Source organism: Anomaloglossus baeobatrachus, chromosome 10, assembly GCF_048569485.1.
Source record: "Anomaloglossus baeobatrachus isolate aAnoBae1 chromosome 10, aAnoBae1.hap1, whole genome shotgun sequence".
Taxonomy (NCBI): Eukaryota; Metazoa; Chordata; class Amphibia; order Anura; family Aromobatidae; genus Anomaloglossus; species Anomaloglossus baeobatrachus.
The window spans coordinates 15847141-15860036 of record NC_134362.1 but is presented as its reverse complement, the minus strand read 5'-3'; the positions used below and the strand labels follow the sequence as shown (position 1 = coordinate 15860036).

The 12896-nt window shown below is 47.5% G+C and overlaps 1 protein-coding gene across 3 annotated transcripts in view; it reads right to left on the bottom strand.

The window, feature by feature from the left end:
- The window catches only part of ANO1 (anoctamin 1), a 197200-nt gene that overhangs the window by 93753 nt on the left and 90551 nt on the right, over positions 1-12896 (bottom strand). The gene's annotated exons all lie outside the window — the stretch shown is intronic.

Genomic DNA, 12896 nt, shown 5'->3' with positions numbered 1-12896 from the left:
TACTATATACTGCAATCCCTTCTGTATATTATGAAGATAGTGATCTCTTATGAAGACCAGCCTGTGGCTCTGCTTCACAGGAAAACTAGGCATGCCTCATGTTGGGACCAGGTTATCAAACTACTTATTTGAAGAACAGGACTTAAGATAAAAGACCCTTAACTTAATTCTGACCCAGCTGCACGGGGTCCAGAGGGGAGGGGGCCCCTCACAACTACAGGAGGGCCATGCACTGCAATACATATATATTTCCAGTGGCCCTTACTATGCAGTGCACCCATGCAGTACACTCCGCCCCTCCCCCGGCTGACAGCGCGGGGAGAACATGCAAGGAGAGCATGGAGGCCGCAGCCAAAGAGGAGCGGATTCCTGCAGGAGTGGAGGGCAGAGCTGAGGGACAGCAGCAAGATGGAGGCCGCAAGATGGAGGCCGCACATCCACAGCAAGAGAAGAAGTGCAGGAATAACTCCACCGGTCATCAGCAACTTATGAAGATACAGAGGAGAGTATGCACCTTGTTTTTACATACCTATGTTGCTTGTACTGTATATCAATGTGTGTGTATGTGTATGGTATATATATCTCTATGCATATATGCCTATGCATACTAATATGATTATATATATATATATATATATATATATATATATATACATACATACATATATATATAAAATGCGTGTGGATGTGTGCATACAGTATATCTCTGTGTGTATCTCTAAATAGTATGTGTGCATATACAGTATATGTCTCTGTATTTATAGTGTGTGTGTGTGTGTGACTGGGTCTATATTATATGCGTATATATCAGAGGTCTCAAACACGTGGCCCGCAGGCCCGTGGAACCGGTAAAGATGGTGGCCGGTGCAGGGGCCGCAGCCGCCAGCTATTTATTTCAGCTGACCATTTTGCCAATGCTGCGCAGTCAAGTTCTCGCTGCAGAACGCAATAACAGCCACCCGCCAATCAGAGGCAAGCACCTGCTGCGTATGACCTCAGCTGCTTGCCTGTGATTGGCCAGTGGCTGTTGTGCAGCGATAATTTGGCTCTGCGCACACCAGCAGAACGCTCAGTGATGACAGCGGCTGCGATCATTACCGGGTCCAGGAGCCGCCGCTGACGGAACAGAGGACAGGTGAGAAGAAGGTTTTGGTGTGTGTGTGTTTAGTGGTCCTGCGTGGGGGCACATTACTACTAGAAGGGGTGTCCTGCGTGGGGGCACATTACTACTAGAAGGGGTGTCCTGCGTGGGGGCACATTACTACTAGAAGGGGTGTCCTGCGTGGGGGCACATTACTACTAGAAGGGGTGTCCTGCGTGGGGGCACATTACTACTAGAAGGGGTGTCCTGCGTGGGGGCACATTACTACTAGAAGGGGTGTCCTGCGTGGGGGCACATTACTACTAGAAGGGGTGTCCTGCGTGGGGGCACATTACTACTAGAAGGGGTGTCCTGCGTGGGGGCACATTACTACTAGAAGGGGTCCTGCGTGAGGGCACATTACTACAAGAAGGGGTCCTGCGTGAGGGCACATTACTACAAGAAGGGGTCCTGCGTGAGGGCACATTACTACAAGAAGGGGTCCTGCGTGAGGGCACATTACTACAAGAAGGGGTCCTGCGTGAGGGCACATTACTACAAGAAGGGGTCCTGCGTGAGGGCACATTACTACAAGAAGGGGTCCTGCGTGAGGGCACATTACTACAAGAAGGGGTCCTGCGTGAGGGCACATTACTACAAGAAGGGGTCCTGCGTGAGGGCACATTACTACAAGAAGGGGTCCTGCGTGAGGGCACATTACTACAAGAAGGGGTCCTGCGTGAGGGCACATTACTACAAGAAGGGGTCCTGCGTGAGGGCACATTACTACTGGATGGAAATAAGGATGAGCACATTACTACAAGGGGACAAGGATGGGCACATTTTTGCAAAATGGGAAACAGGATGGGGCATATTACTTCAAGATGTTGGCCAAAATTACTATGTGGTGCTAATTATAAAACTATATTACTTACAAAAAAGGGATAAAATGTAAAAAAAAATAAAAATTGGTACCACTGGCACTAACAATGTCACTTTGTCCTGAAAAGAATACGGCCCCTCAAATTATTTTTTTTTCTGTGTGCGGCCCATACACCCAGCCGAGTTTGAGACCCCTCGTATATATGTACTGTATCTCTGTGCTACGATGCTCCTCTTTGCTACTGCTCTGGTTTATTTTTGCAGCCATGATGTCATGACTAAAACATGTGACTGCCTAAGCCAATCACAGAGCTCAGCCATCATGCCAAGGTAGATGGCATAAGCTGCGGAGCCCTGTGATTGGCTAAAGTGATCACATGCGATATCGCTGCAGCCTGTAAATATAGATGAAGCTAGGTCAAGTGAAAATGAGCAAGTCTGATTTTATAATTTTTTTTTCCCACTGCAAGATGAGGAGCACAATAAAGCTTAAAATGGATGACCCCCAAGAGGCGGGGGTGGGTCGGGGGGGGCCATTTGCGCTCAGTGTCTGCCCCTGCCCTAGTCCACTCTGATATACTTGCCCTTCACACTTCACTGATCACACACATAGGAGGTGGCCATCACTTCACGACCACTGCTATAGGAATGAAGGGACATATGAAAATGGCGGAATGTAACGGCTCTCGGCTGTTTCCTTTGCTCCACCTCGAGTGCTAAAAGACTTAGATCAGAATAATACTTCAGGCCGGCGTCACACTTGCGATTGACTCGCACGAGTGCAATGCGAGAAAATCTCGCATTGCACTCGGACCAATGTTAATCAATGAGGCAGCTCTCATCTGCTTTTTTCTCAGTCCAATTCGGACTGAGAGAGAAAAAAAAAAAAAAAGCAGCATGCTGCGATTTCTAGAGTTTCTCGTACGAGTCTCTCCAATGCAAGTCTATGGGTGCGAGAAAAAAAACGGATGTCACACGGACCATCCTAGTAACATCCGTTTTTCTCAACACAATTCCATCATGTAGCAAAGAACACTGTAAATGCTCCTGTACAAGACTGTTAATGAGTAACAGCTGCAGAGGAAAAAAACGGATTGCACACTGACAGCACACTGACAGCACACGGATGAAAACTGAAAAAAAAAAAATCATCCTACTCTCCGGCATGAGAATCGGACTGATTTTGCAATTGCAAGTGTAACCCTGGCCATAGAGGAATTCTCACAAAGCAGTCACAGCAAGGATGCAATGTGGCTGAAAACTCTGCGGACAGGCGGCAATTGTGGACGCAGTCAGGGACCACCACGAGGTCACCCATTAGGGTATGTGCACACAACGTCTCCCAGGTGGATTCCGACTGAAAAGAACGAACCTATGTACTGCAATGTCGAAAGAACCAGATACCGGGCGGCACGGTGGCTCAGTGGTTAGCACTGCAGTCTGGTGGTGGCTCAGTGGTTAGCACTGCAGTCTTGCAGCGCTGGGGTCCTGGGTTCAATTCCCACCAAGGACACCATCTGTAAGGAGTTTGTATGTTCTCCCCGTGTTTGCGTGGGTTTCCTCCGGGTTCTCCGGTTTCCTCCCACACTCCAAAAACATACAGTTAGGGACCTTAGATTGTGAGCCCCAATGGGGACAGTGTTGCCAATGTATGTAAAGTGCTATGGAATTAAATAGCGCTATATAAATGAATAAATTATTATTATTATACCAATATCAATTATATATATATATATATATATATATATATATATATATATATATATATATATATATATATATATATATTTCAGGTAATAGTCACTCGTAGTTGTGGAGTGGGGAGTTTGAAGCTTTCCAGTCAGGCATTGTTATCACTTAGAGCTCATTCACACGTCCGATTTTTCCACGGCCAAGAAAAACGGACCGATTATTCTGATCAGAGTGTGGTATGAGTGTCATCCAATTTTCTCGCACATAGGGACATTTTTAAAAAGGAAAAAAAACAATTCTCAACGTGCTACAATTTGACAGTCCGAGAAAATTAAAAATAAATAAATAAATAAAGTCATCTATGGGCGGTCTGAGTTTTTTTCCACAACAGTAAGGCTATGTGCGCACGTTGCGTAGTGTCCATGCTGAAAATTCTGCAGCGATTTGTCAGCACGTGCGCTCCAAATCGCTGCAGAAACACTGCGTAATGGATGCATTGGAAGCGATATGCTAATGGCCCTCTGCTGCGAGCATCATGCAACTGTGATGCGAACGGATCACAGCTGCAGAGAAGAGGGGGGGGGGGGAGCACTTTTTCCCCATCTCCTCCCCAGCCTGTCACTGTGTACATCACACTGTAGTCAAATGACATGCGAGTGAAGTGCGATGTTTCACATGCTCCCATAGACTTGTATGGGGGTGCGTGAGCTGAGACAAACACAGCATGCTATGATTCATTCTGCATGCCGCTATGGCATGAGAAATCAATCACAGATGGAAGCTGCCCCATAGGTTTGCACTGGTGCGAGTGCAGTTCGATGTTTTATCAGATTGCACTCGCCCATGCAAAACCTTACATTGATACTCATGTGATTTCTGAAGGACGGGGGATGGTGGCATCATGGTGCCCTACCTCTATCTGACTACATACTGTACATGTACAGAGAAGGGCTGAAAATCAGCGCCAGTCTGATCACTTACCTGTATTAATCCAATCTGTTTGGGCAAATCTGTATGTTTCGGGGGCAGCACCACTGGAGACTCATATACACACAGGTCAGCCTCTATAGAGACCATGGTCATTAGCTCCTTGGAGAAAATTCGTATAGCACCTATTCACCCAAGGAATTAAACTGCACCTGCAAATAAATGTGACTCCACCCGGCAGCGCTCACTGCATTCACCTAATGGGCTCCTAAACCTCCTTCATTACAAATCCTATATCCCTAGGGCTGCATTTAGCGCAATATGAGGTCAGAAATGGAATGGTGAACATTTTGTTTTCAGCAATTTTGCCCAAATGAGAGTGAAAAATGTCATTTGGAATATAGCCATATATGTATTTATAAGTAGATTTGCTCGTCCTTACATAACGGTATTCTAAGGCTCGGTTCACACTTGCCTTGCGGTTTCTGTTTATACAGGAGGTCACAACTGGATATAATGTACCAAAGGTACCAGCATCATCGGGTTTCGTTTCGGTGCCCGTCTTTATGAGCGGGATTGGCGGCAGAGCCTGACATACTAGGTCTGAAGACTTTATGTTCCTACTTAAAAAGAACTCAAAAAAGATCCTAGGATGGTTCCGGACTGAAAAAGAGGTGAGGTTGATTCTATTATGATTATTGTCCTTTTTGTTTACTTTGTTCCCCTTTTCACTTGTAAAGTGCCCTGGAATAAATGGCGCTATAATAATTATTCTTACATCAGTAGATGAACACCAGTGAATAATGCATCTTGCTTTGGTTGAGACTGTGTATATTTGTGATTGTTATAGGCTTCGCTCACACGGGCACAGGTTCTCGCACAAGAGAATGGGATGCGATTATGTTAATGACGCTCTGCTGTGAGCGTGACTGAGCGTCACTCACTGGGATACAATTCTCGCACGCAACAGAATCGGATCACAGGTGCGGAGAACAGAGATTTCTCCATTGTCTGTGATGACATCTGAGTGGAGTCTGCACCTACCCATTGGATTGAATGGGTTAGCGTCTTCTGATCTACACTGCCACTTGCTGCAATTTTTTTTTTTCTCATATCGAATCTCCACTGCCCTACAGTATAACAATGGAGCGAGTGCCACCTGATAAAATATCAGGAAGCCCCCGAGTTTTACGCCAGTGTCAACGCAGCCACAAAGTCATGTAGAAATGCAGGGTCCTAAAGGGAGAGGATAATCTGGTGGCCACAAAGGATTTTCCACTAGAATAAAAATAAACATAGCACATGTAAATCTATATTATAATTTCTCCCTTCAATTCTATTTATAGGAAATGGGGGGCGGGACTTTTCCCCGCTGCTGGAAGTGGGGGCGGGTCTTTTCCCCGCTGCTGGAAGTGGGGGCGGGTCTTTTCCCCGCTGCTGGAAGTGGGGGCGGGTCTTTTCCCCGCTGCTGGAAGTGGGGGCGGGTCTTTTCCCCGCTGCTGGAAGTGGGGGCGGGTCTTTTCCCCGCTGCTGGAAGTGGGGGCGGGTCTTTTCCCCGCTGCTGGAAGTGGGGGCGGGTCTTTTCCCCGCTGCTGGAAGTGGGGGCGGGTCTTTTCCCCGCTGCAGGAAGTGGGGGCGGGTCTTTGCCCCGCTGCAGGAAGTGGGGGCGGGTCTTTGCCCCGCTGCAGGAAGTGGGGGCGGATCTTTGCCCCACTGCAGGAAGTGGGGGCGGGTCTTTGCCCCGCTGCTGGAAGTGGGGGCGGGTCTTTGCCCCGCTGCTGGAAGTGGGGGCGGGTCTTTGCCCCGCTGCTGGAAGTGGGGGCGGGTCTTTGCCCCGCTGCAGGAAGTGGGGGCGGGTCTTTGCCCCGCTGCAGGAAGTGGGGGCGGGTCTTTGCCCCGCTGCAGGAAGTGGGGGCGGGTCTTTGCCCCGCTGCAGGAAGTGGGGGCGGGTCTTTGCCCCGCTGCAGGAAGTGGGAGCGGGTCTTTGCCCCGCTGCAGGAAGTGGGAGCGGGTCTTTGCCCCGCTGCTGGAAGTGGGGGCGGGCGGATCTTTTGACTTTATATAGAAAGTCGGGATAGGTCTTTGCCTCTCTACATGTAGTGATGGTGAGCATTTGTCTCTTTACAATATATGTGAGCTGGTATTTAATGTGGGGGTTAGTGTTTGTCTCTCTACAGGAAGTTGGGTGGGTCATTGTCTTTCGACCTTTGCTTACCTGTCAGGACGCATATATGAAAGTGATGTGGCTTTCAATTCATAGCAGCCAAGCCATTGGACAATGCCAGGAGCAATACAGACTGGAGAGTGAGGGAAACTAAATTCCAGCGCCTATAGTGCTGGTAGAATGCTGACAAAAAGGAAACCAGGCCCCAGTCAGTTTTTCTAAGCAAAAATTGGAAGTGGATCCTATTAGAAAAAAACTATAGTCAAAAGAAACGGACCTGTTCTGTGTTCAGGAGCCTCACCTGGGTTTGACTTTAAAATACTGTTGAAATACTGTTCAGAACAACGGATGTGTGAATTCGGCCTAAAAGAGTGGATGGTAAGTTACAGAGCATGAGAATCGGGACAGATCCTGGATATTTTACCGTAGACTGATATAATCTGAAAAAGTGGTTTTAACTTGTTGTTGGGGATGAGGGCAGCAAAACCTGCTTTTCTAGAGGTTTTTGTTACAGGACACAATATTTCACTGTGGATGTAAATATAAACGTCCTCCTTATTCTGGATCACAAAGGGCGATGACGTTAACCTTTCTACTACCCTAGACCACCAGGGAGGTTATGCCTAAGCATCTGTTCTGATATACAAGATGTGGTTTGCAAGTATGGCGGATGAAGTGGTCCGAGAGTTAATGTAAAGTGGCCCTCAGCTGTCCATATCTGCCCCTGGCAGGACCTGGAGCTTGCTTTGGCTCATGGAGCAGATCCAGATCAATCTACTGAGAGGAGCTCAGAAAAAGACAGATAAGAGACACAAACTCTCCGATCATTCTATATGAACGAGCTCACTGACCGATTCTCAGTTAGCTCATTCTGCAGCCAACATTAGACTTTGCAGAATGTGTCTGTAGAAGGTAAATTCATCAAAATGTTTATGAAACCTAATTTTAAAAACGATTTTTAGCCCCAAATACATGCATGTATTAAAAAAATAAATAAAAAAATGCCCCCTTTTGTGTATTTTTATTTTTCTTGCTCAGTCACTATGTCTGTACTGTATGGAATTTCGTCTTTCTCTGCGGGTGAGCTGTCACAGTCCGGAGACTAAGGCGACGCGGCGACATGTCTGGTCGCACGTCTTCCATGCGGGACGCTCGGTTTGGGTTGGCGATCTCAGTTGTCACTTGGATGAGACGACTTTGTTTTTCAGCTGTAAATCTGCGATCATCAAACCCTTTTGCAGGTGACGTTACTTAGGTCTTTTGAGGACTTGTCAAGAAACCTTAAAGGGGATGTCCAATACGCAACATATATCACCTGTCCACGGGAAATGTTAGAAATGTGTGATCGCCGGGAGGGGTCCCACTGCTAGGACTAGACAGAACTGTCTATAGGAGTCCCAGTCACGTAAGTGCTTCAGGTCTAAGCCATTTTTTATTTTTGTGGTTTTTTTTAGTTTTTTATTCTTTTGCTGCTCCATACAAGTGCGAGTAAGTCAGGGTGCACAAAAGGGTTAATGGAGCAGTGACTGTATATGCCTACTAACTGAAAACTCACTGGGAACCCATAATCACTACAACAGGGGACCCAAGCTCTGCGGTGTGAATGCGGCATTACTGAGCATGTGCGACTACTGCCCCCATTAAAAAAATATGATTCACAAACTCAATGGGGCACGTCAAAAGAAGCGTATTTGTAATATGGACGCTGGTGTGCGGTGTTGTAGATACATTAGATTTCAGCTGTAATCGCGCCCCCTGCAGCTAGAGTGTAGGGCCACCTTCTGTGGTGGATGCACATACTCAGTAGCTTCCCTCCTGATATCCCTCCCCTACGTGCGGCATAGAGATCTAATGGTGAAGAGGTCATTACTAATGAGAAGAGAAATGCAACGTGTGCCACAGCAATGGCGTCAATATGAGGCACATGGATATGAAGTAAATATGAGTGAGATGGATGGATATGAGGTAAATAGGAGGGGGAGAGGGGGATGGTTATGAGGTAAATAGGAGGCAGAGGGGGATGGTTATGAGGTAAATAGGAGGTAGATAGATGGACGGGAGGTAAATAAAAGGTAGATGGATGGACGTGAGGTAAATATGAGGCAGAGGGATGGACGTGAGGTAAATATGAGGCAGAGGGATGGACGTGAGGTAAATATGAGGCAGAGGGATGGACATGAGGTAAATATGAAGCACGGGGATGGACGTGAGGTAAATAGGAGGCAGAGGGATGGACGTGAGATAAATGGGAGGGAGGGACGTGAGGTAAATAGGAGGCAGAGGGATGGCCGTGAGGTAAATAGGAGGCAGAGGGATGGCCGTGAGGTAAATAGGAGGCAGAGGGATGGCCGTGAGGTAAATAGGAGGCAGAGGGATGGCCGTGAGGTAAATAGGAGGCAGAGGGATGGGACATGAGGGAGAGGGCTCGACATGAGGTAAATGTGAAGGAGAGGGATGGGACATGAGGTAAATATGAGGCAGAGGGATGGACATGAGGTAAATATGAAGCACGGGGATGGACGTGAGGTAAATAGGAGGCAGAGGGATGAGGCAGAGGGATGGGACATGAGGGAGAGGGCTCGACATGAGGTAAATGTGAAGGAGAGGGATGGACATGAGGTAAATATGAAGCACGGGGATGGACGTGAGGTAAATAGGAGGCAGAGGGATGGACGTGAGATAAATGGGAGGCAGAGGGAGGGACGTGAGGTAAATAGGAGGCAGAGGGATGGACGTGAGGTAAATAGGAGGAAGAGGGATGGGACATGAGGGAGAGGGCTCGACATGAGGTAAATATGAAGGAGAGGGATGGGACATGAGGTAAATAGGAGGCAGAGGGATGGACATGAGGTAAATATGAAGCACGGGGATGGACGTGAGGTAAATAGGAGGCAGAGGGATGGACGTGAGGTAAATAGGAGGCAGAGGGATGGACGTGAGGTAAATAGGAGGCAGAGGGATGGACGTGAGGTAAATAGGAGGCAGAGGGATGGACGTGAGGTAAATAGGAGGCAGAGGGATGGACGTGAGGTAAATAGGAGGCAGAGGGATGGACGTGAGGTAAATAGGAGGCAGAGGGATGGACGTGAGGTAAATAGGAGGCAGAGGGATGAGGCAGAGGGATGGGACATGAGGGAGAGGGCTCGACATGAGGTAAATGTGAAGGAGAGGGATGGGACATGAGGTAAATAGGAGGCAGAGGGATGGACAGGAGGTGTGCCACAGCAATGGCGTCAATATGAGGCACATGGATATGAAGTAAATATGAGTGAGATGGATGGATATGAGGTAAATAGGAGGGGGAGAGGGATGGTTATGAGGTAAATAGGAGGCAGAGGGGGATGGTTATGAGGTAAATAGGAGGTAGATGGACGTGAGGTAAATAAAAGGTAGATGGATGGACGTGAGGTAAATATGAGGCAGAGGGATGGACGTGAGGTAAATATGAGGCAGAGGGATGGACGTGAGATAAATGGGAGGCAGAGGGAGGGACGTGAGGTAAATAGGAGGCAGAGGGATGGCCGTGAGGTAAATAGGAGGCAGAGGGATGGCCGTGAGGTAAATAGGAGGCAGAGGGATGGGACATGAGGGAGAGGGCTCGACATGAGGTAAATATGAAGGAGAGGGATGGGACATGAGGTAAATAGGAGGCAGAGGGATGGACATGAGGTAAATAGGAGGCAGAGGGATGGACGTGAGGTAAATAGGCAGGGGGATGGACGTGAGGTAAATAGGAGGCAGGGGGATGGACGTGAGGTAAATAGGAGGCAGGGGGATGGACGTGAGGTAAATAGGAGGCAGAGGGATGGACGTGAGGTAAATAGGAGGCAGAGGGATGGACGTGAGGTAAATAGGAGGCAGAGGGATGGACGTGAGGTAAATAGGAGGCAGAGGGATGGACGTGAGATAAATAGGAGGCAGAGGGATGGACGTGAGGTAAATAGGAGGCAGAGGGATGAGGCAGAGGGATGGGACATGAGGGAGAGGGCTCGACATGAGGTAAATGTGAAGGAGAGGGATGGGACATGAGGTAAATAGGAGGCAGAGGGATGGACGTGAGGTAAATAGGAGGCAGAGGGATGGACGTGAGGTAAATAGGAGGCAGAGGGATGGACGTGAGGTAAATAGGAGGCAGAGGGATGGACGTGAGGTAAATAGGAGGCAGGGGGATGGACGTGAGGTAAATAGGAGGCAGGGGGATGGACGTTAGGTAAATAGGAGGCAGGGGGATGGACGTGAGGTAAATAGGAGGCAGAGGGATGGACGTGAGGTAAATAGGAGGCAGAGGGATGAGGCAGAGGGATGGGACATGAGGGAGAGGGCTCGACATGAGGTAAATGTGAAGGAGAGGGATGGGACATGAGGTAAATAGGAGGCAGAGGGATGGACAGGAGGTAAATTTGACCTCCCATCAAAAATGCAATAAAAAGTGATCAAAACATCGTAGGTACCCCAAAATGTAATGTCACCAATAACAGCTCAGTGCGCATAAAACAAGCCCTCACATTGCTCCATCAATGCAGAAAAAAATAAAAAATAGGTCTCAGAAAATGGCGACGCCAAGGTGTTTGTTTTTTGTTTTGTTTTTTTTGCAAAGATCAGTTTTGTTGTTTTTGTTTTTTTTTTTTTGTTTGTTTTTTTTCAGCCCACTAAAATAATTAAAAATCTATATGACTTTGGTTTCTCCGTAATTGTACTGACCTGGTAAATCAAGTTGTCAGCTCATTTTTACCCCTCAGTGAACACGGTAAAAAAAAAAAACAACAAAAGCAAACAATGGCATTTTTTTTCCACCGCACTTGGAATTGTTTTTATTTTTTTTCCGTATTTTATCTGGTAAAGTGTAGTGATGGATTCCCGGGACACTGGTCTAGTGGCCAGGTCAGTAGTCTTTGGTCGCAAGCTCTGCGAACTACTTACATCTTTCGGGATCCCTGTCGTTGCTATTGATAAGCGGCTCTGGCGCGACGTCATCTTTTTGTCACGCCACAATAATGAAGTTGCGCCAACCCTGGCTAATCAAATTCCGCAACGGGGATCCCGGAAGGCGTCAAAGAATCACAAAGGACTCTTCCAGCTGCCAGAAACTACCGACCTTGCTAATCGACTGGAATCCGGCAAATCTCCTTAAAGGAATTAAAGGATGTCTGCAGTTTTGGAAATTATGCCTCTAAAATAACAAAAAAATGACTCAAGCTTTCAGATAGTATTGATATATAGTCACGATATTGTGTTTACAGCTCCGATGCAGAACTATGAATCACCATGGTTACAGACTATAAACAAAGGCCATCATTTATGACCTCTGAACATTTAATTTAGCCAGGAGCCAGTTGATAACAATGGAGCCCTATAACTGCTCCTGTTTGGATGGTAGATTGGCCGGGATGTTATAAACGCTTTACAAGTGCCAGGATATAAAATACGTCTGTACATATTGACATAGGAGGAGGCGGCAGCGGAGCTCGAGTGCAAGAAACACCTGCAACGTCATGTGAGCCACAACTGGCAGCAGGGGTGTAACTACCGGGGGTGCAGAGGTGGCACCAGCACCCAGAGACCACATGAATGCCCACCTTTATATCCGCCGGACCCTGTGGATGAGGCAGTAATTCTAAATCGACTGATTGACTTCCTATGAAACTGCACCCATTATTGTGTCTGAGATCAGGGAATTAGTCACACTGTCTGACGCACCCAAAATGTCCTGAAGGCTCCCAGAAAAAAGGAGCTTTCCGGGAGTCAGTACGCAAAGCATCCCGACACCAGGAACCTACTGTTACATCAGACTGTGCCCCGGCATCCAACAGGAGGGCTAGGTGCCCCCCCAACATACAATTTCTGTAACCCTGGGGCCAATTTTTTTTAATTTTAGCCAAAAATTCAGTTCTTTATAGAAGAGTCTTGATGACAAGAATGGGACCCAGTCTATACCCTAATTGGTGGCTTCCAGTACAAGAGTGTCAATGCTCCAACTGGTGGCTTCCAATACAAGCATGGCATCGATGGCGTAATTGGGCAGAAGAGCTGAGCTTAGGACACTTTGGCTATCCAGTCCAGACAATATTACTAATAATTCGGATCAAGACAGGATAATGCTTCCTACCTCATTTAACCAATCAGGAATCTTGCCTAATTTACCCCCCACCC